The sequence below is a fragment of the Lepidochelys olivacea genome (genome assembly GCF_965140295.1).
Source record: "Lepidochelys olivacea isolate rLepOli2 genome assembly, chromosome: 3".
Classification (NCBI taxonomy): Eukaryota; Metazoa; Chordata; order Testudines; family Cheloniidae; genus Lepidochelys; species Lepidochelys olivacea.
Window position 1 is genome coordinate 201,478,696 of NC_140413.1, and position 23,756 is coordinate 201,502,451.

The 23,756-nt window shown below is 40.9% G+C and overlaps 1 protein-coding gene across 4 annotated transcripts in view; it reads right to left on the reverse strand.

Moving 5' to 3' along the window:
• The window catches only part of SLX4IP (SLX4 interacting protein), a 126,648-nt gene that overhangs the window by 70,004 nt on the left and 32,888 nt on the right, over positions 1 to 23,756 (reverse strand). The gene's annotated exons all lie outside the window — the stretch shown is intronic.

The following is a 23,756-nucleotide window of genomic DNA, read 5'->3' on the forward strand; positions in this document are numbered from 1 at the left end:
GATGAAGGGAGGAAGGGACTAACATCTGGGGATTTAGCAGTATGAAGCCTTCCTTAAAGTGCTCCCCCTAAGACTTTCTCCTTGCTAGACAGAAACTAAGGTGGAGGGAAAGAACAGGGCCACACAAATTCTCAGAACAGACTGCAGAGAAAATCTCTGTCTGTGAGCACTGAAGCAAATAACTGGGGAGTGACATCAGAGCAGCGGGTTTCAGAGTGGTAGCCGTGTTAGTCTGTATCAGCAAAAAGAATGAGGAGTACTTGTGGCAGCAGATCACCAGGCACACCTGTAGAGGGTGCTGACAAGCAGAGAGCACTAGGGATTGTGGGAGAGCAGGAAAGAGAAAATGAACAACTTCTTACATGCCTCTGATACTTGGAAAGGATGGGGAAACCCAGAAGTTCCAAGTCTAATGGAGCAGCAGAATCTCATCATTGAGAAATTCAAACTCAGTGCTGACACACACAGCTGTTAATGCACACTATTATTAAAATGCTCCACACAACTTGACAGGCTCAAAAATCAACTATTTTCATACAACACAATACAATGAAAGAATGTTTCTATATAAAGCTCCTCACTCCACTTTTTTTTTAAAAATTTTCTTCCTACAATCCCTACTATATGTAAAGTTTAGAACTGGTCTCCCAAGAACCACCCTGTGAGGTATACTCTTGAAAAAGTGGCAAAAAAATGCACTAGAGAGAACAAGTTTATTTCAGTTGCCAACCAATGCAATTCTGTAGGAGGCAGTTTTGGAGCCTACAAATGGAAAGAAGACATCAGGGCAGGAGCACAAGCAATTGCAAAACACAAGTTCTTCCTCAGGGCAAAGGCTCCAAATATCAGTTCAATTTCATCATTGTAAAGGATGTATGATGTCTCTGCCTGTGTCAAAATGGATCCACGTAAACAAAAACTGCAAGATCACATTTGTGTCAGATTAGGGACAGATATCCTGAGCTCACAAGCTCCATGAACCCTTTCCTTCTCAAGTGCGACAGTTAACTTTCTGACAATCTGTGAAGCCACTGATGACAGGCCACAAATGGCATGAGCAGAAACGATAGTCTCTTCAGCAACTCATATTCACTATGGTTTGTTTTTATTCTCACGAACGGGCTTAATAACAAAAAGAATGGACAGACAAGTAAAGGGCGAGTAAAGGCATGAATAAAACACCCTAAAACTATTCCCACATGTATTTTATTTTACTTTTACTGGAAACAAGAAAAAGGTATTTCTAATATGACTCTGTTAGAAAAAAAAAAGGAAGGATTTTTCTTGGAAATATGTTCAATCACAACTTCTAGACCCTAGGTGATTAATACATTTACAACAAAGACTAAATCAATTTTTTGGGTTTTTTATTTACCAGTAGTTTAAATATGTTCATTTACCATGTTCCTCAAGCTCAATGCTTAACGTAATGGGCATAAGTACTTTTCTTAATGAAAAAGGCATCCAAAGGCAAAAGCAACCCTTCTCCTGCATCCACTCCAGACCATCTGCAATAAACTTTTCATCTTAAGAAACCGAACTGATGAGGGATGGATGGTCTTGTGGTCACAGCACTGGAGTGGACTCAGGAGAGCTGAGTTCAACTCTCTGTTCTGTCACAGACTTCCTGTGTGACCTTGGAAAGTCACTTAATCTCTGTGCTTCAGTCCCCATCTGTAAAACAAAGGAAACAATAATGCCTACTAAAAAGGGCTGTGCAAGGATAAATTAGTTAAGTGTTTGAGAGGGTCTCAGATAGTATGGTAATGGATGTCATTATACCCAGATATGTAGAACTGAGAGCCTTAACCATTTTCACTTCTTCTTCCATGAACCCAGCTGACATTTCAAAAGATGTGTGTGAAACCCACTAGTTTTCTATTATTAAAACTAAACTGACCTCCTAATTTATTTATTTTTTAAACATGAAGAACTCTACATTTCCTTCTCTCCCCAGCACCGGAGTCAGATTCAGGGCTTCACATCCAAGAATAAAATTGTTCATTGAAGTCCCTAGCAATTGTTAAACAACAAAATTAGCATTAAAAGTGGTCTCTGGGCCAGAGAACATTGTTGAAAAGGTAGCTGAAAGGAAAAAAAGGGGCCAGGAAACAAAGAAACAAAAAAGTAAAATAATAATTTTATGAAGATATAAATAGTAGTTAAAGATACTTTTGAGCCTTTTCAATACCATTCTCTTATATTTGTAGTCATGAAATATTTTTATAGACTTGCATAAAACACTTTCCAAATTGCATTTTAATATTAATTAGTCAAATTTTAAAAATAAAAAGCCAAGACTTCCAGGGTATGCATTAATATTTTACTAGAACATTTCCTAGGAAACTAAAGGTAAAAGGCAAAGCATACCCAAGGTATTTTACTAACTGCCTACTAATAATACACAACCTTTTTTATTTTACACACACACACAAATCATGTGGATATACAAGGTATATTCTACAATACATCAGATTAAATTAGAATCACTACAAAATTGCTTAACTGCAATAAAAATGATATTTAAAAATTAGGTAGAAAGCTACCATCTCTTTTGATGTATGTTATGAAAAAGGATATAGATCTTATACATCTTGGCATCATGGGAAAGACACTTTCAAAGTTCTTTTAAGGTGAAGATGAGGTAAAGCAAAAAGTAAGGTAAGGTAATGAGCCAGTCCCTCAAATGAGGAGGAAAAGGAGTTCTGAAACAAGTAATGCACACAGGCTCATATGTCCTGGACACATTTCACAGCAGCTGCAGGGAATTGGGCTAGATTATTCTTCTGCCCCACCAGTACAACGGGAGGGAGAGAATCACAGGAAACAAACTGCTCCATGTCCCCAGACATGCAGCTAGTTCAGGAAGACTTTGACTCCTCAACTAGACCGTGAGAAATGCCCCACCTGCCCTAGAACACACTTCCTTCCCCTTGTCTTATGAAGTTACCTACCGCAGAAGGCAATTCTTTATGAAAAAAGAAACACCACATGCAGTCCATGTTCCAGTATAAAGTATCTGCAGATGTGAAATCCTTATGCCAAAATAATTTAGCAGATTAAAGATACATTGATTACACATGCACAGACTTGTAACTTTAAACCCTTATAACTTTAAAAATACTAGTTTTGTTTTATATACTTGTCTCAGTTAACTTTCCTCCTCGAACACTGTGATCATGCCAAGTTTACAGTTTTTTGGTTCTACTGGGGTTTTTTGTTTGCTTTAGTTTTTGCGGGGGGTTGGGTTGTTACGTTTTTTAAGCACCAAAAAGATTTTTTTTTAAACTTTCCATTTTAATAATGGAAGAACTGTTTTAATTTGTTTTAATTTATCTTTCAACCCGGAAAGTTTTCAGAAAATTATGAGAGAACAAAATATGTGGTTTTCTTTCAAAAATTGCATATTACAGAAATGATACGCTTTAAATAAAATTATTAAATTAAGCAGCACTGTACATTACTCAACAAGTAAAGTACTACTCAACATGAGTAAGGGCGGCTTTTAGCTGCAAAAAAATCAGTGGAAGGAGCAGCATGAGCTATAATCTTAGCTGAACAAAGGGTGCTAAAACAGCACTTGCTACTGGGAAAGGAGAATCAAAGTTTAGGTGAGGGAAATCATTTCAGAATGAAGAGATAAGCAAAAGTTCATGGTTAGTAGCTAGAAAAGTAGGCTGGAATTAGCAGATGAGAAAGAACATTTAAGAAGAGACTCCAGAAAAATTGCTTCAGTCTGCTTTAAAATGGATTAGATTAAACTAGACAAGCAGTATTTGTGCACAGCTAAAGAAGAATGAATGAAAAAGAAAAAGAAAACAGCAGCACCTAGTTGAGAGAAAAATTTGATTTTCTAAAACTTTAACACTTTGAAATATACAAATTATGTGAGCAAATGTATATTTAAGAACTGTTCAAGTATTTAAGAGGTTGTGACAGGGTAAACTAGCTGTAAAACATCTTAAACATAAAGACTACAGTAAAACCAGTGACAAAAATCTTATTACAATGCTAAGCTTACCACTTTGACTCATGGTGGCTAAGATTAGGGGGTTCAGGATGGGTTTAAGTAGGGTTGCCAACTTTCTAATCGCACAAAACCAAATACCCTTGCCCCGCCCTGCCCCTGTACCCCCGTCTCCAAGGCCCCACCCCTGCCCCATCTCTTCTCGAGGCCCCTTCCCCCACTCACTCCATTGTCCCTCTGTCCGTCGCTCGCTCTCCCCCACCCTCACTCACTTTCATTGAGCTGGGGTAGGGGGTTAGGGTGAGGGACGGGGTGTGGGCTCTCGGGTGAGACCAGGGATGAGGGGTTTCAGGCATAGGAGGGGGTTCAGGGCTGGGACAGGAGGTTGGGGTGTGGGAGGGGGGTGCAGGCTCCGGGAGGAAGTTTGGGTGCGAGAGGGGGCTCAGGGGTGAGGCAGGGGGTTGGGGTGCGAGCTCTGGGAGGGGGCTCAGGGCTGGGGCAGGGGGTTAGGATGTGGGAGGGGTGTGGGATGAGTGCTGTGGGAGGGAGTTTGGGTACAGGAGGGGACTCTAGGCTGCAACAGGGGGCTGAGGTGTTGGAGGGGATTCAAGGTGCGGGTTCCAGCCGGGCGGTGCTTACCTTAGGCGGTTACTGGTCGGCGGTACAGCGGAGCTTTAAGGCAGGCTCCCAGTCTGCCTTGGCTCCTCGCAGCTCCTGGAAGCGACCAGCATGTCCCTGCAGCCCTTATACGGAGGGGGCAGTGGGCTCTGCCCCGCCCCAGCGCCGCCCCCGCAGCTCCCATTGGCCGCACTTCCCAGGCAATGGGAGCTGCAGTACCGGAACTCGGGGCAGGGGCAGCACATGGAGCCCCCATGGCTGTCCCTGCACCTAGGAGCTGGACTTGCTGGCCGCTTCTGAGAGCCACGCAGAGCCAGGGCAGGCAGGGAGCCTGCCTGATCCCCGCTGCACCACCGACTGGACTTTTAGCAGCCCGGTCAGCATTGCTGACAAGAGCCGCCAGGGTCCCTTTTTGACCAAGCATTCCGGTCGAAAACCAGATGCCTGGCAACCCTTGGTTTAAGTGACATCACCCACTTTAAAAAAAACTGAGTTTTATGCTAACTTCCCTAACAGCTCTTAGAAAACATTATCTAGAGTAAAAAGGCTGAAATACTGGGAGCAAATTGCTCTCATACAGGTACTGAATAGCACCTCAGTGAGGTTTAAAAAAAACACCTATGTAACTATCATATTCCAGAGTGCAATCCAGAGGGGTTGCATCACCACTTGCCCTGCAACCTTGGTGCCTCACAATGGTTTGCTGTTGTAACTCCCGACTTGGGTAGTTCACAATCAGCCTAACAGCATGTAGGTCACACCCTGTGTGCAGTGTCTGTATATAGCTACAGTCCTGATCCAGCAACTACGATCCCAGGAGCATGTCAGGAACACACCAGCCACACTCTGTCTTCCAGCAGAGTTGGTTACTATCTGTCGGGTGACCCCAAGACACTCCCTGTCCCAAATTTTCCCCAAAACGTGTATTTCTGCACAGTACAGCCCTCTCCTGGGCAGTTCAGATATTAGAGGTCCATTGGCCCTGTAAGGAGTCAATATACAACAGTTTGCTACTTTAACTGAAGTTACCCAAACAGTTCATTTTAAACACAACATTGGATTAGTTTTGATTAAAGAATAAAACAAGTTTATTTAACTACTAAGAGACAGATTTTAAGTGAGTACAAGTATAAGGTATTAAAGCCAGAAATGTTTACAAGAGTAACTAAAACTTAACAAGCTAGACTTGGTTCAGTAAAATCCCTACCACATGTTCCCAGCAACAGGGCTGACTAAATTCCCCGGTCAGCAACCCTCCCAAAGGGCTAGTTCCTTTGTCTTGCGATAGATCGATAGATCGATAGATAGACAGATAGACAGAATACCTGGGGTGTTTTTGCCCCTCACTTTTATAGGTCCGTCACCCTTTGAAATGCATTTTCCTTCCTCCTGTGAGTACAGAGACATGGAGTCTTGTGGTGATAGAGGTTCCATGTTGTAGTTTGTTAAAATACAGATCTATCTGTTCTTGCCCCCTTCGTTGCCAAAGAATGGCCATTTGACCAGTGATTGCCAATCAGCTTTGATGACACCCGGCTAGAGGCATCAGCTTGTCCTTTGTCTTTGAGAAACAGGTTTACTCCCTCCCCAGACTTGTCTGGTAAACACGTCAGTCATAATTTCAGCTTATGTCATAACTTTACATACAATGTTGCTACACACATTTCACCATGATATTACTGACCAGTGAGTTATTAGTTTTCAAATGATACCTCACAAGGCATATGTTGTACAAAGATTATTACAATATGTGTAGGGTCTGAAGGTAGGGGTGCTGTGGGTCACAGAAAAGTAAAAAGAACAAAAGAATGGTAAAATTATAAACATTAAAGCAGAAAGTCAGATCTTCAAATGTTGCTATTAAGAATGATTTTGAGAGAGACTCCTGGTCTAATATGCTGAGTTCAGTACTGGAAGCCCAGAATTCTTGAGTACTAATCCCACGTATATCCTTAGCCCCATTCTATGGCTTGGGACAAGTCACTTTGTTACACCTTTTTAAGGCAGCCACTAATCTTGCATGCCTCCGATGCTTGTCATCTATCCTGAGCACCTAGGGATTGATTTTCGACAATGTTCAACATTCAGAGGTGCCACTGACTTTGAGAGGAGTTGCAACATGCTGAGAAATCAGACCCTGTGTTTCTCAAGCTGGGCACTCAAAAATTGGGTCACCTCAAAATCTAGTGAACATTTTTGCAAAACCTGACCTGAACTTTTCCAGGTTTCAGTTTCTAAAATAGAGCTAATATTTACCCAGCAGGCTCCCTCACAGAGGTATTATGTGGATTACTTAGTTAATAAAGCCTGTAAAGCCATTTGAAGAGGAAAAACCGCATATGTACTAAGTATTGTTATTAATTTTTTTATAGGAAAATAAATATTAAGGTGACAGGAAAGGAAAAATCCCACAGTATTTTACACTGGCATTGGCTAATCTATAGTTGCATCTGTCAAACTTCTTTAATTGCTTGTTAAGCACGACAGGCATCTTTATTCACATGTAAGTGAGTTAAGAAATGAAAAACCATTAATAAAAAGTAACCCTGCTTTTATAACAAGTTTTGGTTTTAGAATACAATATGTATAAAGCATATACAGAACATGTCTTTCCTGTTGTTCATCTTCACCTTCAGTCAAGAACAATGGAGGAAACTTGCTCTCAGGAATTCAGAGAAATCAAATATAGGAAAAGAAAGAAAACTGAGAGATTGATTTGTTAATGAGCAAAGTCCTCTATATTCTAGAGATTAAAAAAACAGGATTTGGTTTTAAGGGGAAAGGGAAATTGATTTTGCTAAATAAAATTAAAAGGTAGCCTAGAAGCACCTAAAATATCAGCTGATTATTTGAAAAAAACAACATTACCAAACCTGTTTTAAAAGTTTAAAGCTTTAAAGACAACTTTTTAATTTTCCAGGGTATTGAGTTACTAACTGGAAAACATTTCCCACAATTATGTTTGTAAAAGTCAAGTGGCTGGGGTAACTGGCAGTAATCAAGAAAACTATCATGAAATGCCTGAAAAACATTAAATTGATTTAAAATGATAAACAGCATCAATTTTAAAGTGGCCAGAACTGAATTCACATGAAAGTAATCTGCAGAGCTATAAAATCTGTTTTATGATTATATTTTCTATATTAAACACATATCCTAAAATGTGGCTGTTATTGCACTTATTTCAAAGACACTAATAGATACTTTAAAACAATTTTTTTTAAAAAAATAATTTGTTATTTTACTCTTGTAGCTAATAACATCACAAAATCTAAAAGTTAATTTATTTTCAAAGTTAATTTGCATGTGTCTTCAGTTCTGCAGCTTTTCTATGTTAACTTTTGGAAAAATTGAGGCAGTTTGGGCATGTATCCTAGTACTTGCTATACACATGCCCCAACATGGTAAGATCTTCATGCTCATACATCGTCTTGGAAGCCTACACAGACTCTTTCATTCATATTACCCAAGAGTAATAGTATTTGCTAGATCTGACCAGCTGCTTTGAATCCAGAGGTGCAAATGAATTTGTTATTTAATGCACGGTAATTTTAATAAATTAATAAAAGCACGGGAATGTGTGTTCCTAGTTTTATTCAGGCTTCGATTTTTATGCACCACTCACTATATTTCTGCCTCCCACCCTTCAGTCCTTAATAGTTTTCCATCTTCTTGCTCTCCTACAAAATCCCATCAATACGGCATTCCAGAATAGTCTGCATATCTCAGATACCCCACCTTCTGTTTCCCTCCAGTGCCATGACAAAGTCTTTTCTACCAGTACGACAAAACTCTACCCTGTCACCCAATTCTGTATCCCAGGTGATGTCTTCTTTGGGTTCAAGACCACGGCATCAGGTTGTTTATTCATTTCAATATTTAAAAAAAGATTTTCCCAGAATACTTAGATTTTTACTCTTGATTTATGTGACTGACCTCAGATTGGTGAACGAGATTTTTATTCCTCTGGCATTAAACATCTGGCTCTGTTATTGCTACCGCTGCTTTTAGAAACCTGTTCCGCTCACCTGCAACAGGAAGATTCAGTGCCACCAGCTTTGTTCACATGGACTGCTATCCTGTAGCACTTTTTCACAAGCAAGATTTTTAAGAAATCAGAGGGCTTTGGTTCTAAGTATGTGATGTCCACTAGAGCAAGTGAATGAGCCAGGTCTCTGGAATTCTATTCTTGGCTCTACTACTGATTTTCTGTGTGACCTTGGACAAACCTTCTCATCACCTCAGTTAATGTATTTGCCTCCCTACCTAGGATGTTGTGGGGCTAAAATTGGTGTTTACTGACTGTTTTAAGAGACTCAGATGAAGGATGCTACAGAAGTGCAGTCTTATTAAATCAGTTAGATCCACTATGTCTGATAACAATACATGACAGAATATGTAGATTTTTTGTATCATATCCAATTTGTAATAATAAGAATATAAGAACGGACATACGGGATCAGACCAAAGGTCCATATAGCCCAGTATCCTGTCTTCCAACAATGGCCAATGCCAGGTGCCCCAGAGGGAATGAACGGAACAGGTAATCATCAAGTGATCCAACCTCTGTCGCCCATTCCCAGCTTCTGGAAAACAGAGGCTGGGGACACCATCCCTGCCCATCCTGGCTAATAGCCATTGATGGACCTATTCTCCATGAAATTATCTAGTTCTTTTTTGAATCTTGTTATAGTCTTGGCCTTCACAACATCCTCTGGCAAGGAGTTCCTCAGGTTGACTGTATGTTGTGTGAAAAAATACTTCCTTCTGTTTGTTTTAAACCTGCTGCCTATTAATTTCATTTGCTGACCCCTAGTTTTTGTGTTATGAGAAGTAAATAACACTTCCTTATTTACTTTCTCCACGCCAGTCATGATTTTATAGACCTCTATCATATCCCCCCTTAGTCGTTTCTTTTCCAAGCTGAAAAGTCCCAGTCTTATTAATCTCTCCTCATATGGAAACCGTTCCATACCCTTAATCGTTTTTGTTTCCCTTTTCTGAACCTTTTCCAATCTATCTTTTTTGAGATGGGGTGACCACAGTCTGCACACAGTATTCAAAAAGTGGACGTACCATGGATTTATATAGAGGCAATATATTTTCTGTCTTATTTACTATCCCTTTCCTAATGATTCCCAACATTCTGTTAGCTTTTTTCACGGCCACTGAGTGGATGTTTTCGGAGAACTATCCACAATGACTCCAAGATCTCTTTCTTGAGTGGTAACAACTAATTTAGACCTCATCATTTAATATGTATAGTTGGGATTATGTTTTGCAATGTGCATTAATTTGTATTCATCAATATTGAATTTCATCTGCCATTTTGTTGCCCAGTCACCCAGTTTTGTGAGATCCTTTTGTAGCTCTTCGCAGTCTGCTTGGGACTCAACTATCTTGAGTAGTTTTGCCACCTCACTGTTTACCCTTTTTCAAGATCATTTATGAATATGTTGAAGGGACTGGTCCCAGTACAGACCCCTGGGGGACTCCACTATTTACCTCTCTCCATTCTGTTTCCTATATTTTAACCAATTACCAATCCATGAGAGGACCTTCCCTCTTATCCCATGACAGCTTATTTTGCTTAAGAGCCTTAGGTGAGGGACCTTGTCAATGGCTTTCTGAAAATCTAAGTACACTATAAGAAAAGGAGTACTTGTGGCACCTTAGAGACTAACCAATTTATTTGAGCATGAGCTTTCGTGAGCTACAGCTCGCTTCATCGGATGCATACTGTGGAAACTGCAGCAGACTTTATATATACACAGAGAATATGAAACAATACCTCCTCCCACCCCACTGTCCTGCTGGTAATAGCTTATCTAAAGTGATCATCAGGTGGGCCATTTCCAGCACAAATCCAGGTTTTCTCACCCTCCACCCCCCCACACAAATTCACTCTCCTGCTGGTGATAGCCCATCCAAAGTGACAACTCTTTACACAATGTGCATGATAATCAAGTTGGGCTATTTCCTGCACAAATCCAGGTTTTCTCACATCCCCCTCACCCCCATACACACACAAACTCACTCTCCTGCTGGTAATAGCTCATCCAAACTGACCACTCTCCAAGTTTAAATCCAAGTTAAACCAGAACATCTGGGGGGGGGTAGGAAAAAACAAGAGGAAACAGGCTACCTTGCATAATGACTTAGCCACTTAGTACACTATATCCACTGGATCCCCCTTGTCCACATGCTTGTTGACCCCCTCAAAGAATTCTAGTGGATTGGTGAGGCGTGATTTCCTTTTACAAAAACCATGCTGATTCTTCCCCAACAAATTATGTTTATCTATGTATCTGACAATTTTGTTCTTTACTATAGTTTCAACCAGTTTGCCCGATACTGAAGTCAGGCTTACCAGCCTGTAATTGCTAGGACCACCTCTGAAGCCCTTTTTTAAAATCGTCACATAAGCTACACTCCAGTAATTTTGTACAGAAGCTGATTTAAATGATAGGTTACAAACTAAAGTTAGTAGTTTTGCAATTTCACATTTGAGTTCCTTCAGAACTCTTGGGTGAACACCATCTGGTCCTGGTGACTTATTACTGTTTAGTTTATCAATTGTTTCAAAACATCCTCTAATGGCACCTCAATCTGGGACAGTTCCTTAGATTTGTCACCTAAAAAGAACGGCTCAGGTTTGGGAAATCTCCCTCACATCCTCAGCCATGAAGACCAATGCAAAGAATTCATTTAGTTTCTCCGCAATGGCCTTATCATCCTTGAGTGCTCCTTTAGCATCTTGATCGTCCAGGGGCCCCACTGGTTGTTTAGAGACTACCCTGCTTCTGATGTACTTTAAAAAAATTTTGCTATTTCTTTTTGAGTCTTTGGCTAGCTGGTCTTCAAATTCTTTTTTGGCCTTCCTAATTATATTTTTACCCTTCATTTGCCAGAGTTTATGCTCCTTTCTATTTACCTCAATAGGATTTAACTTCCACTTTTTAAAGGATGCCTTTTTGTCTCTCACTGCTTCTTTTACTTTGTTGTTTAGCCACAATGGCACTTTTTTTGGTTCTCTTTCTATGTTTTTCAATTTGGGGTATACATTTAAGTTGAGTCTCTATTATGGTGTCCTTAAAAAGTTTTCCTGCAGTTTGCAGGGATTTCACTTTTGGCACTATACCTTTAATTTCGGTTTAACTAATTTCCTCATTTTTGTGTAGTCCCCCTTTCTGAAATTAAATACTATAGTGTTGGGCTGCTGTGGTATTTTTCCCACCACAGGGATGTTAAATTTAATTATATTATGGTCACTATTACCAAGCAGTCCAGCTACATTCATGTCTTGGACCAGATCCTGTGCTTCACTAGGACTAAATCAAGAATTGGCTCTCCTCTTATAGGTTCCAGGACTAGCTGCTCCAAGAAGCAGTCATTTAAGGTGTCAAGAAACTTTATCTCTGCATCCCATCCTGAGGTGACATGTACCCAGTCAATATGGGGATAGTTGAAATCCCTCATTATTATTGAGTTTTTTATTTTCAGAGCCTCTCTAATCTCCCTGAGCGTTTCATAGTCACTATCACCATCCTGGTCAGGTGGGTCAGTAATATATCCCTACTGCTATATTCTTATTATTCGAGCATGGAATTACTGTCCATAGAGATTCTATAGTACAGTTTGGTTCATTTAAGACTTTTACTTCATTTGATTCTATGCTTTCTTTCACATATAGTGCCAATTCCCACAAGCATGACCTGTTCTGTTCTTCCAATATATTTTGTACCCTGGTATTACTGCGTCCCGTTGATTATACTCATTCCACCAAGTTTCTGTTATGCCTATTATATCAATATCCTCATTTAATATTGGGCACTCTAGTTCACCCATTTTAGTATTTAGACTTCTAGTATTTGTATATAAGCACTTTAAAAACTTGTCACTTTTTAGCTGTCTGCCAGTACATGATGTAATTGAATGGGACTCTTTTTCATCTGACTGTTTCTCATCAGATCCTACCCATATTTTATCATCTTCCATGCTCTCCTCCTTACTAGGACATAGAGGATCTCCATTAATAGATCCTCCCCTATGGGATGTCTCTGTCCGAACCACGTGCTCCTTCACATCTGTCAGCTTTCTCCCAGCCCTTAGTTTAAAAACTGCTCTACGATCATTTCCATATTCTGTCCTTTATCTGATGGTTTGTCACTACATATTTCATTACAGATGTCTACTCAGGCTCCTCGCACTTCCTGATTTTCTTCACAGTTCTAAATCATCATTCAGTTAGCTCTTTGTGCCTATCTAGGCCAAGACTCCTTCAACCTTATCGTTAGGAGACATGAAGTATATGATCAGTTTAATCAAGAGCCTAGTTCAGTAACACAGGACAATCCACCTAAAACTGGATCTACTCTATGGATTAAATCTTAGCCCCATTAAAATCAATGCCAAAACTCCCAGTGACTTCCATAGGGCAGGATTTCACTTTATGGTTGTAAACAGCTTTAGATTGATTTAGCTTAACCTGTTGAAATATTTCTTCAGTGTGGACAGGCCCTTAACATGCAGAGAGTCTGTCAGTGCATGAAGCAAGTTTTCCTTCTTTGTACAAGAAGACAGGCTAGATCAGAGGAAGAAAAAAAAAAGGGCATCTGAATTGTTTCATTCATCTCTAGCAAGCTATTTAAGTAATTCACTCTTAGTCCTATGTGTACTCATTGCTGCTAATTTTCTGCAATCGATCCTCAACACTTCAGATATGTAACGGGAAAGAAAGACATTTAAGTGTTTTATATGCAACAAGTGTCACTCTCTACCCTACCACAAAAAACTTTCAAAACAACAACAAATCCAGCAGTGTCAGAAAAGAGTCAGGGTATGTGTACATAGCATTGTAGGGAAGAGGTGTGGGCTTCCGAGACCAAGCTGAGGCTTGCTCCTGCTCACTCCAAAATGCTGTGTAGACATACCTCAAAGGTGTGGACAATTTCCAACAGTTCAGACTCTATCCCCACAGGAAATTGTTCTTCATCCTTATAGTGCATCAGTTTAAAAACATTTACTCTGAGCAGAACACACAGTATTTGAAGATAGTCAATAAGAAATTCGATTTTTAAAAAAAAAACAGGTCAAAAATGGGTTGTCAGGGAAATCGAACTGCAAAAACCAGACCCAGTTTGTGTCATGTGCCAACAAAAACAATGTTGTTTCTTAACTTTTAATTTATTACCACAACAAGATTATATAAACTAGAATTTCTATTTTTATTTCTAATCAGTGAACAAATAGTTATTGGTGCATTGGTGCATGTAAGAGAAGGCTTTTTCTTCCTGCTTGATGAAATACAGCTCTGGTCTACATCAGTCTCAGTTCCCAAGCATCTTTCCACCTCTCCTTATCACTTTCTTAGTTTTCCCACTGTCAAAGCCTGTTTTTCCAGGAAGGAAAGCAATGGTAAAGATGAGGAGTATTGCTCAGCACCTCTTTGCCCTTTGGCATTGCTATCAAACATTGGGATTTTATCTGCCACATTAGCAGAGATCTTACAAAAAACACGTTCCTTTTTGTATAATGTACATGGTGGTCACTCAAACAATAACCAGTAACAGATGTTTAAAGTGAGGAGAATGGACTGCTTAAATAGAACTTTATAAATTCTGATGATGCTTTCCCAGATTTGAGACCTTGACACTTAATTTATAACTATCAGCATGGCCATATACATTTCTTTATGTGTTTATTTCCAATTCCAACTGCACTAAATGCACTCTATCCCTCATGTTTTAAATTTCACTGTGACCTAAAGATAATCTTGCCTTTAAATTGCATTCATTTAATGGTGCAAAGATAGCAGTAGAAGAGGGAAAAACCTCTGTGAAGAATCCTACAGCCAAATAAGGAATTCCAACTAGGGCTGTGAACTTAAATGCTTATATAAAATTACTGGCCACTTTCAGTAAAGTGCAATGACAATCTGGAGAAGTTATATTTTAAAGATGAAGTGAAAGCATAAAAGAAACACAAACCAGACTGTCTATTGTGAGGTTAACATGCGAGACTCTTCCTCCTGTTTTATTTTATTTAAAATGGAAACATTAATAATTAGCTCTGGAAAAAATGAAACTTCTGATTTTCAGCTTTGTACATCCATTCCCACTAAAATCTAAGGACCCAGCCAGAACAACTATTCTGTATGATCCAACTATTCTGTATGGTCTATTATCACAAGAAAACATGGGCCCATTAATTTAATTGGAATTATCTGAAAAAAAAAATCCCCAGAAATCCATGTATCTGAACCCCCTCTGCCAAACACACACCTTTTGTGCATATATAATCAGTTTGATCATTTGTTTGGCATATACTAGAAGAGGCTTAGCAGCTGAAGCCCCTATATACTTTAGACTGCCGCTTTATGCTCAAAAGGTGACTGTGAAAATAACACCTTATTTAACAACTTATGAAGTTCATATTTATAGCTGCTTGCTGTAATGAAAAGTAAGTTTTCTACTGCTTTTACTACCGTTATCACTGTAGATACATCTCAGCTATGAGTGAGTGAAAGTGAGACCTAGCACATATTAAAAATCTGACATCATCAACAAAACTGTTAACTAAGTTTCCAGTGCAGAGAAAATTCTTCCATTAGACCCCTACGGCACAGCTCTAACTGAGGGTGCAATTTGAAGACAATGGGATTGCACAAGTGTAACTAAAACAGATTTTTTGGATAGTGGAGTTACGCATTTAAAGACAACGGGGGTGTTTTGGAGGATAAAATCTTTAGGGCTTGCTGACATGCAAGAGAGAATGGAGCCAGTTTAATGTTCAGATCCAAAGTTAAGTTTCTAGAGCTGAAAGTTAGAAAAATATAATTTTATTTGTCAAACTAGCAGAATGGATATGAAGTCAGATGTAACCCAAACATAGTAATTTTTTGCAATGACCTTTCAGGACATAAATATATTGCATGGAATTTTAATAAAGTAAGGTATTCAGCAAAGTTTTTTTGGGGGCCATGTTTTTGGGGAAACAATTCCTATCAAGGAGAAGAAAAATGCAACTTAATAGCAACCTGCTGTGTAAAGACTTTACCCTAAACCAAACTCTCGGTGGGCAGTAAAGTGGCTAAATGGATCTATGAAGCATTCTTCCAATCAAGAGATCATATTGCAGGTCGGAAAGTTCCTTTTCTGTGTTGTTACAATATTCACCTGTACCCATGTTACTGGAAACCACAAAGTTAAAAAAAACCAGGCAGATAAGCTAGAATGCCATCTGTCCATGGAAGGATGTTTTCATTAGAATTAGAAATAATATTTTGCAAATACTCAGGACTTTAGTAGAAAGTATAAAATAACTAATATATAATAACTAATGCACCTTGTTTTCAGGTATTTTTTGTTTGTTTTTCTGGCTTTTATCAACAATTTTAAAATGGGGAAAAAATCAGTAAAAACCAAAAATGAAGGGCAGTAGGCCAAAGGGAGGGAGAGATGCCCAGTAGTCATGGTGTGCCGGGGGTGCTACTGACCATGCAGCAGTTGAGGAAGCTTTGTGTTCCCTGCAGCAGTTGGGCAAGTCTCGGCTTCCAGGACCTGTCTTCTCCGCCCATCTTGTTCCCCGACTATGCAGAGGAAACGAACAGAGCCATGCCAAAGGTCTGGGGTCAGGATGAGTGTGTACTGACCACCCTGCTAGCCAGAGCTCCCTCCTGATCCTGGCCCTTTAGCACAGCTCCATCTGCTTTCCTTCCAAAAAATGTCCAGGTCCGGAAATAAGACAAAATTTGGATGAAAAATCAGTGAATACTAGCTTTTTCCAAAACCCAGGAATTTTTTAGCAGAATATAATTGGTAAAATGTTAACAACGAAGAGCCTCAAATATGCTGAATTTTAATATAATGGCACGTCAGTATTACAAATTAAGCCACAGCTCTCATATGACTGCAAGCTTTCAATTCCTGGGAGCGACACCATGGGACAGATCCTCAATTTAAACTGAATAAAAATTTCTCCTCAGATCTGCAAAACTTGACTTTCATAGCAAATTCTTCAATTCCCTCCCACTCTCCAAGTGATGGTGTAGCTGAAGCTTTATAAAACATACTTGCGGCTGCATTTTTTAAAAAAGGCCCAGAGTATGGGTTGTTTTTCTTAAATTAAATAAAAAGGTCTAAAATCTCTCTTTAGAATTATTTAAATAAGAAGGAAAAATTAAATCTGGGGTAACTGATGGCAAAACCCTACTGAAAGCAGTACCTTCATCCAACAGCTCACTTTTAAAGAAGAAAAAGAATTATGTGGTAGGCTGCTCTCACCATTGGTTTAACTGACACTGTTAAAAGGAAGGAGAGATAAAAAGCAGAGATGAACAAGGGTGTCCAGAAATGTGGAGAGAAGAAAAAGTGTGAACATTTTCTCTCTTATCTGAGGCAAAATCTCTGTGTTACATTAAGGAAGATTACGAAAAAAGCTAGAATGATACCTTACTGTGAGTTTGACTCTCACTAGCAAATATACACCTTCTATATACTTATATACCTCAGGGTAATTTAGTGTAAGAACATATACAAAGATACAGATTTATAGCTACACCAACACACACACTGTCAAATAGCATACATAGCAAAACTACATATTCCAATAACCAACTGAAATAGACCAAGATGTTGCTGAGGGAATGTATCAGACAAAGAGGAAACATTCCTTTACTTGTCATACTGCCAAAAGGAATTTAGATGATCTACCTGACGCTATGCCAAGAGAGATCTAAAAACCTACTGCATGTAATAAAAGTCAAAGAGCACATTACAGCATAGGGAAACAGCCATTTGACTCTCATTAGTAGTAACAAGTGTCATGTGACAAAGGACCTGATAGACTTTAATGGGCTTTGAATCAGGTCTTACATCCCCTTAGATTATGCTGATATCTAGCCCCAAATGGCTATTTTGGAGATCTTTAAAGGCACGATCAATCTGAGCTTGGCAATGGTCACTATTTCTGGAATGTTCAGAAAAATGCTCTCCTTGAATAACAATGCAAAAATACACAGCAAATCATTTAAACAAATTTATCTCACTAACTGAAGTTATCCAGGCAAATTTCATTCAGAAGTCCATCCACACTAGACCAAAGTGGCTCTAGCAGATAAGTGTTCAAAAGCAATATGAATCTTATTTTCACTTAGTATACTAAAATCTTCCACAATGGACTGTTGGGAAAAAGAAAATGAAATTGCATAGCTTTGCCTTTCTCCATAGTTCGGATAGCTTGAAATAGTGTAGCCCTGTCTACATATGAAAGTTACATTAGTGTAAACTTTACTTTTTCAGCAGAAACTGCCTTGCATCCACACACAAATTGTCTTACATATCGGTTCTCTTGTTCCTTATACTGGAACCATTAAACCAACTTGGAACTAGTTTTAGAGATTCATATTCCTTCATCTTGTACCTTCCTATTTTCTGCAATTTACCTCCCTTTTCTTAAGACATGAAAAGTGAGTATGAGCAGTTGAATGATCTGCTAGATGGCTCGGGGAATGTTTGTAAACAAGAAAGATACCCTTCTCGGTTTTATCTATCCTGCTAATATGCTTCATATCACATTACCTATCAACTTCTTTAAGAAGTTAAATCTCTCATCACTCAATAACTTGGAAAGGTGGTCAATACAAATTAAAAGGTCTGTCTTTGAGGATGAAAGGAAATAAGGGGTTTAGAGCTCCCTATTTTTAAAACTGCATTACCATGTCATAGAATCATAGAATATCATGGTTGGAAGGGACCTCAGGAGGTCAGCTAGTCCAACCCCCTGCTCAAAGCAGGACCAATCCCCAACTAAATCATCCCAGCCAGGGCTTTGTCAAGCCTGACCTTAAAAATATCTAAGGAAGGAGATTCCACCACCTCCCTAGGTAACGCATTCCAGTCAATATACTATATATAGATCTAGATAATACTTAGTCCTGCCATGAGTGCAGGGGCCTAGACTAGATGACCTCTCGAGGTCCCTTCCAGTCCTACAATTCTATGATATGGTTCAATATTGACTAAGTCAACCAAGCCATGTCCATTACAATGTAGACCAACCTTTAAAACAAACAAAACACCCACCACATTTATAAAAAAGACCCCAAAACTTCACCCAGATCAGACTAGAATGTAAAATAAAGTAAGTGAAAGTGTCACTATTTCTTAATTTCTTTGCTCTGCCATAGGCAATTCAGACCTCAGGGAAATGAGATTTGATGAGTCTTGATGGTTGGACTTCTAGTCTAGGCTGTGAAGATGATTTTGTTTTTTCAAAGAAATAACTCCTAACCTAAGAACACATCACAAAAGTCGCAAAATAAACATTTTCTGGTATTTGAAAATGAAGCATTTAGCGCACATGTCAGTCCATAAGTAAAGGACACTCACATGCCCAACAGAAGTAGAAAACCAAATCTTCAGCCCTAGTTAGGGTGACCATATTTCCCTATGCTGAATACAGGACACTTGGTAAAATTACTCATATTCAAGCAAGTTCAATGGCAATCAATAAGAACTGTGCAGTACAAATGTTCAAATTAACATCAAGTGGACTGAACCCCTGTTAAAAAGAAATACGGCATAGCTGTATTCTTTTTATTTACCTTCTGATCTTTAAGGTTTTTGGGTTCACACAAGGAGGGGAGACATACACACCTCTACCCCTCTCCACACATGGGGAGATGTGACACACACACATTCTCGTACACCTTTCTCACATGGTGGGGTGACCAACCGACCTGACCCTCCCTGCCTGGTGCTCTCCGCACCCCATGCCTGGTTGGGCCCCTGGGACGGACCTGCCTCTCCTGGTACCTGGCACCGTGTCTTCCCAAGGAAACACATGGGGGGGGAGGGGCATGCAGGGTCACATGCCCCCCCTCCCCAGATTTCAGGCAGGGTTCACACCAGAATGTGGTCAGCAGCAGCCTTTCAGCACTGTGCTGGAGGAAAGGGACAGGAGCTGCTTCCAGCCGCAGGGCAGGAGGAGTGGAGGAAGGGATGACCTGGCCTGTGTCTTTGCAGAGCTCATCTCTTATTGTCTCCCTCCTCCCCCCATGGCTAGAAGCAACTTGTTCCTTCCGGGCCACACAGGGTTGAAAGGTATCTAACACCTCCAGGCTGCTGCTGGCCACCAACATAACCCAGCTGCCTCCTGTCCCCCAGCTATAGCGTGGGCAGGAAGGGGTTAACCCCCTAAGGATGCATTGTGCATCAGGGCCCAGGGAACCTGACTGCAGGGGCTTCCGAGAACCTGACCAGAGAGGTGGCTCAGCAGGGGAGGCTGCCTAGAGCAGCCCCGCGCTCCCTAGGGGCAGGACTCAGGACAGAGGTGGGGCGGGTAAAGAGGATGCTAAGCCCCTGCCCGGGGGGCTGCTGTGGAGCCTGCAGGTTTGGTGCGTGAAGAAGCTGGAAATCATTCCGGTGCCCTCCCCCCCACTCCAGAGCTTAGCTGAGGGGCAGAGATGCTTCCCCGTGCCAGTGCTTTGCAGGTCTTGGCTCCTCCTGGCCAGCACCCTGGGCTGGAGGGTCTTGGGCTTTCCTGGGGCACTGGCCCAGCCAGAGGCAGTGGAGAAACGAAGGAGCCTGCAGGCCAGGCAGTTGATGAGCTGAGCGCTCCGACCAGGGGATGGTTCTCTGAGCGCTGTGAGTGGGACGCGCCCCACCAGTGCGGGATATGGAGGAGCAGCGTGGCTGGCGGGGAAAGGGGCAAAGCAGGGAGAGGACAGTGAGAAGGGGAGCACGGAAAGGGCCGATGGGTGGGCAGCAGAGGCAACATGTAACTGACTGCTGCCTGGCGCCTGCCCGCACACACCAGCCACCACAGCTTGCAGCGTACAGCCAGTGCTGGCTGGAAATGGGAAGGGGTGAGGGGGCTGTGCTAATGGACCAGCATGGGGAGCGGCCACCAGCCTCGCATACCCACCCCCATCGTCAGCCACTGGACCCCCACCCACTCACCCCTAGTGACCAGTTGCCTGGCGAGCCAGGATCCGGCCAGCAGCAGGACTCACCAGTACTGATGAGGGAGAGACAGAAAATATGGAACAATTTGTCCGTGTTTAAGAAAAAGTCGGGATACCTGCAGGAGGGCTTAAATATGGGACTGCCCCTTTAAAAACAGGACATCTGGTCACCCTAGTGGATGTAAAGGAAGTAAACCAGGAAAATATTCTGCTCTCAATACACTTTTTAAAAAAATAAGTTAAACTATGTTCCACAGTAGGAAGCAGAGAAGAGGTAGAATAAGAAACCACATATAAATTTTCGAGCAAGTTCGTATAGTATGAAGTAAATAAAGCCTGGGGCCACGCACTGAACAATGAGGAGAAAACAAAATATTGAGTAGCTGTTCAATCATCCTGTGGACTGAATAAAGCAGAAAAGAAAAAAACAGTTATCTAACTTTCCATAACTGTTGTTCTTCGAGATGTGTTGCATCTGTCCAATCCACTGTAGGTATGTGAGCACCTCGAGCACAGTTGTCAGAGAACATTTTCCCACAGCAATACACCTTGGGGTAAATCAATCACCCAATGCCATCACACACCACTGCTTGCTGGTACCAGAGGATAGAGCCACTGTCCCTGACCCCCTTCAGTTCCTTCTTACCAGATAGACTCCAATAGAGAGCAGAAAGAGGGGAGGTCATAGAATAGACATGTGCAACACATGTTGAAGAACGACAGTTATGAAAAGGCAGGTAACCGTTTTTTTCTTTGAGTGATTTTACATGTCCATTCCACTGTAGTTCATTCACAAGCAGATTAACCTGCATTTGGGCTTGGAGTCTACCTGAACTGTGATGGTAGAACAGCCCATGCAAACTGGCACTGTTCCTGGACTAATCAGAAATAGCATAATGAGCAGCAAAGGTGTGAAATGATGACCAGGTCACCACTTTGCGAATGTCTCGAATGGGTATTTGCAGCAGGCAAGCTGCTGAAGCCGTTTGAGCTCTAGTTGAATGAGCCAACACTCTAGGAAGTGGCATGACATTAGCTAATTGGTAGCACAAACAAATACAATAGGAAATCCAGGAGGAAATCCTATAAGTGGAAACCAGTTTAACTTTCAGTCTGTCTGCAATAGCGACAAATAATTGCACGGCGGATCTAAAGGACCTGGTACAGTCCAAGTAGAAAGCTAAAGCTCCCCTCATACCCAACAAATGAAGTTTCTGCTCATCTGTTTGCATGTGAGACTTCAGGACTTGCCTGGCTAACATGGAAATTGGAAAACCACCTTTCTCAGGAATTTTGTGTGAGGGTGGAGGTAAACTTTATCCTTATGGAAAACTATACAAGGAGGCTCTGAGACGAAGACTCTCAATTCACCCAGTCTCCTTGCTGATGTTATCGCAATCAGAAATGACACTTTCACAGAGACAGAGCAAGCTGCAAGAGGTTCAAAGGGTGGTCCCATTAATGTTGTTAGCACCAGGTTGAGATTCCATGGGGCAACAGGTTCTTGCACCTATGGATGTAACATGTCTTGGAGGGCAGATCTTGGAGGGTCTGCTGTACTTCAGGAGGGAGATTGGAAGACTGCAGCCATGAACATCTCCTCATAGATATGGCAGACACCATGGACTGAGCTGCTGAGTTCACAGTATCCAAGCTGTCCTGGAGAGCTGTCCTTGACATCAACTTGCCCTCCTCTACCACCAGAGTGAACTCCTGCCTGGAGTCCTATGGTAGCCTGTCTTTAAACTTCACGATGGTTTCCCACAGATTGAAGTCAAGGTGACATAGGAGAGCTTGCTGCTTAGCAATTCTAAGTTGCAGCCTGCACATCAAATAAGGTTTACGACCACACAAATCCAGTCTCTTTGATTCCTTGCCCTTTGATGTCTATGCTTGGAGCCCCTGCCTCTCACGCTCATTAGCTGCTGCCACCAACAAAAAAGTCTGGGGGCAGGTGAGAGCAGAGGTGTTCGAAACCTGTAAAAGGGACATAGTATTTCCTCTTTGCTGGTTTCATTGTAGGAACAACATATTTCTCAGAAAGACCTCAACCGTTTTAGCTGAAGGTTTCCAAAAAATGTTCGGTCTGAGATAGACATCCACTGCAAAAATTTCAATCCAAATGGTTAGTTTGGCAATGTTACAAGCAACTGAAAACAGGGTCTTATAATGGGAAGTGTCAGACAGCCTAAACAAGAGGCAGTGCTACCAGGCCTGCCTACAAAAAGTGACAGGTTTCAGAGTAGCAGCCGTGTTAGTCTGTATTCGCAAAAAGAAAAGGAGTACTTGTGGCACCTTAGAGACTAACCAATTTATTTGAGTATAAGCTTTCGTGAGCTACAGCTCACTTCATTGGATGCTTATACTCAAATAAATTGGTTAGTCTCTAAGGTGCCACAAGTACTCCTTTTCTTTTTACAAAAAGTGACATTCCTTTAAGATTTGGAAGCACAGCACTATGGTCAAAGAAGCACAGGACATAGCTTCATCAGTGTCAGCTATGCCCAAAAATTAACTTCTTTTATGAATAAACAGTAAGTAAGGCCAACCTCTTTCTACTGGAGTCAGGTCTTGTCTATGTGGGAGTTATTCTGGAATAGTTATTCCCAATTAACTTCCAAAGTGAATTAAACTAATTCAGAATAAGAACATCTATGCAGGGTGTTAATCAGGAATAGCTATTCTGCTTTAAATTCACACCCTAACTGAACTCAAATTAATTTTTGATTAGCTATATTGGCGTAGCTATGCCAGCATAACCCCATAGTGTAGATGCAGCCTACACTGATGGAAGGGGTTTTTCTCTTGATGTAGGAACATCAACATAGCTGTGGCTACGCTGGGGGTTAGGTTTGCATAGCTATGTCAATCACAAGTGTGGATTTTTTACACCCCTGACCATCGTTGCTATGTCAACCTTACTTTTAAGTGTAGACCCAGCCTGCCTGACAAGCCCTTACATTACACAGTGAATTGTGTATTCATCTTCTCAAGGGGTAACTATGTTATCACCGGTAGCTGGAAAAGAAAAGGTTTAGAAATAATGTTTTGGCTGCGTCCCTTCATTATGAACAAATATTTCAGTGCTACAAAAAACACCTTTTCTGATTACTACTCTAAAAAGTCCCTCTTCTTTGTTGTACGTTCAGAATTTTGATTACGTCTAAAACAATGGCAAAGAAAACCAGTGTTGTGTACAGGGCT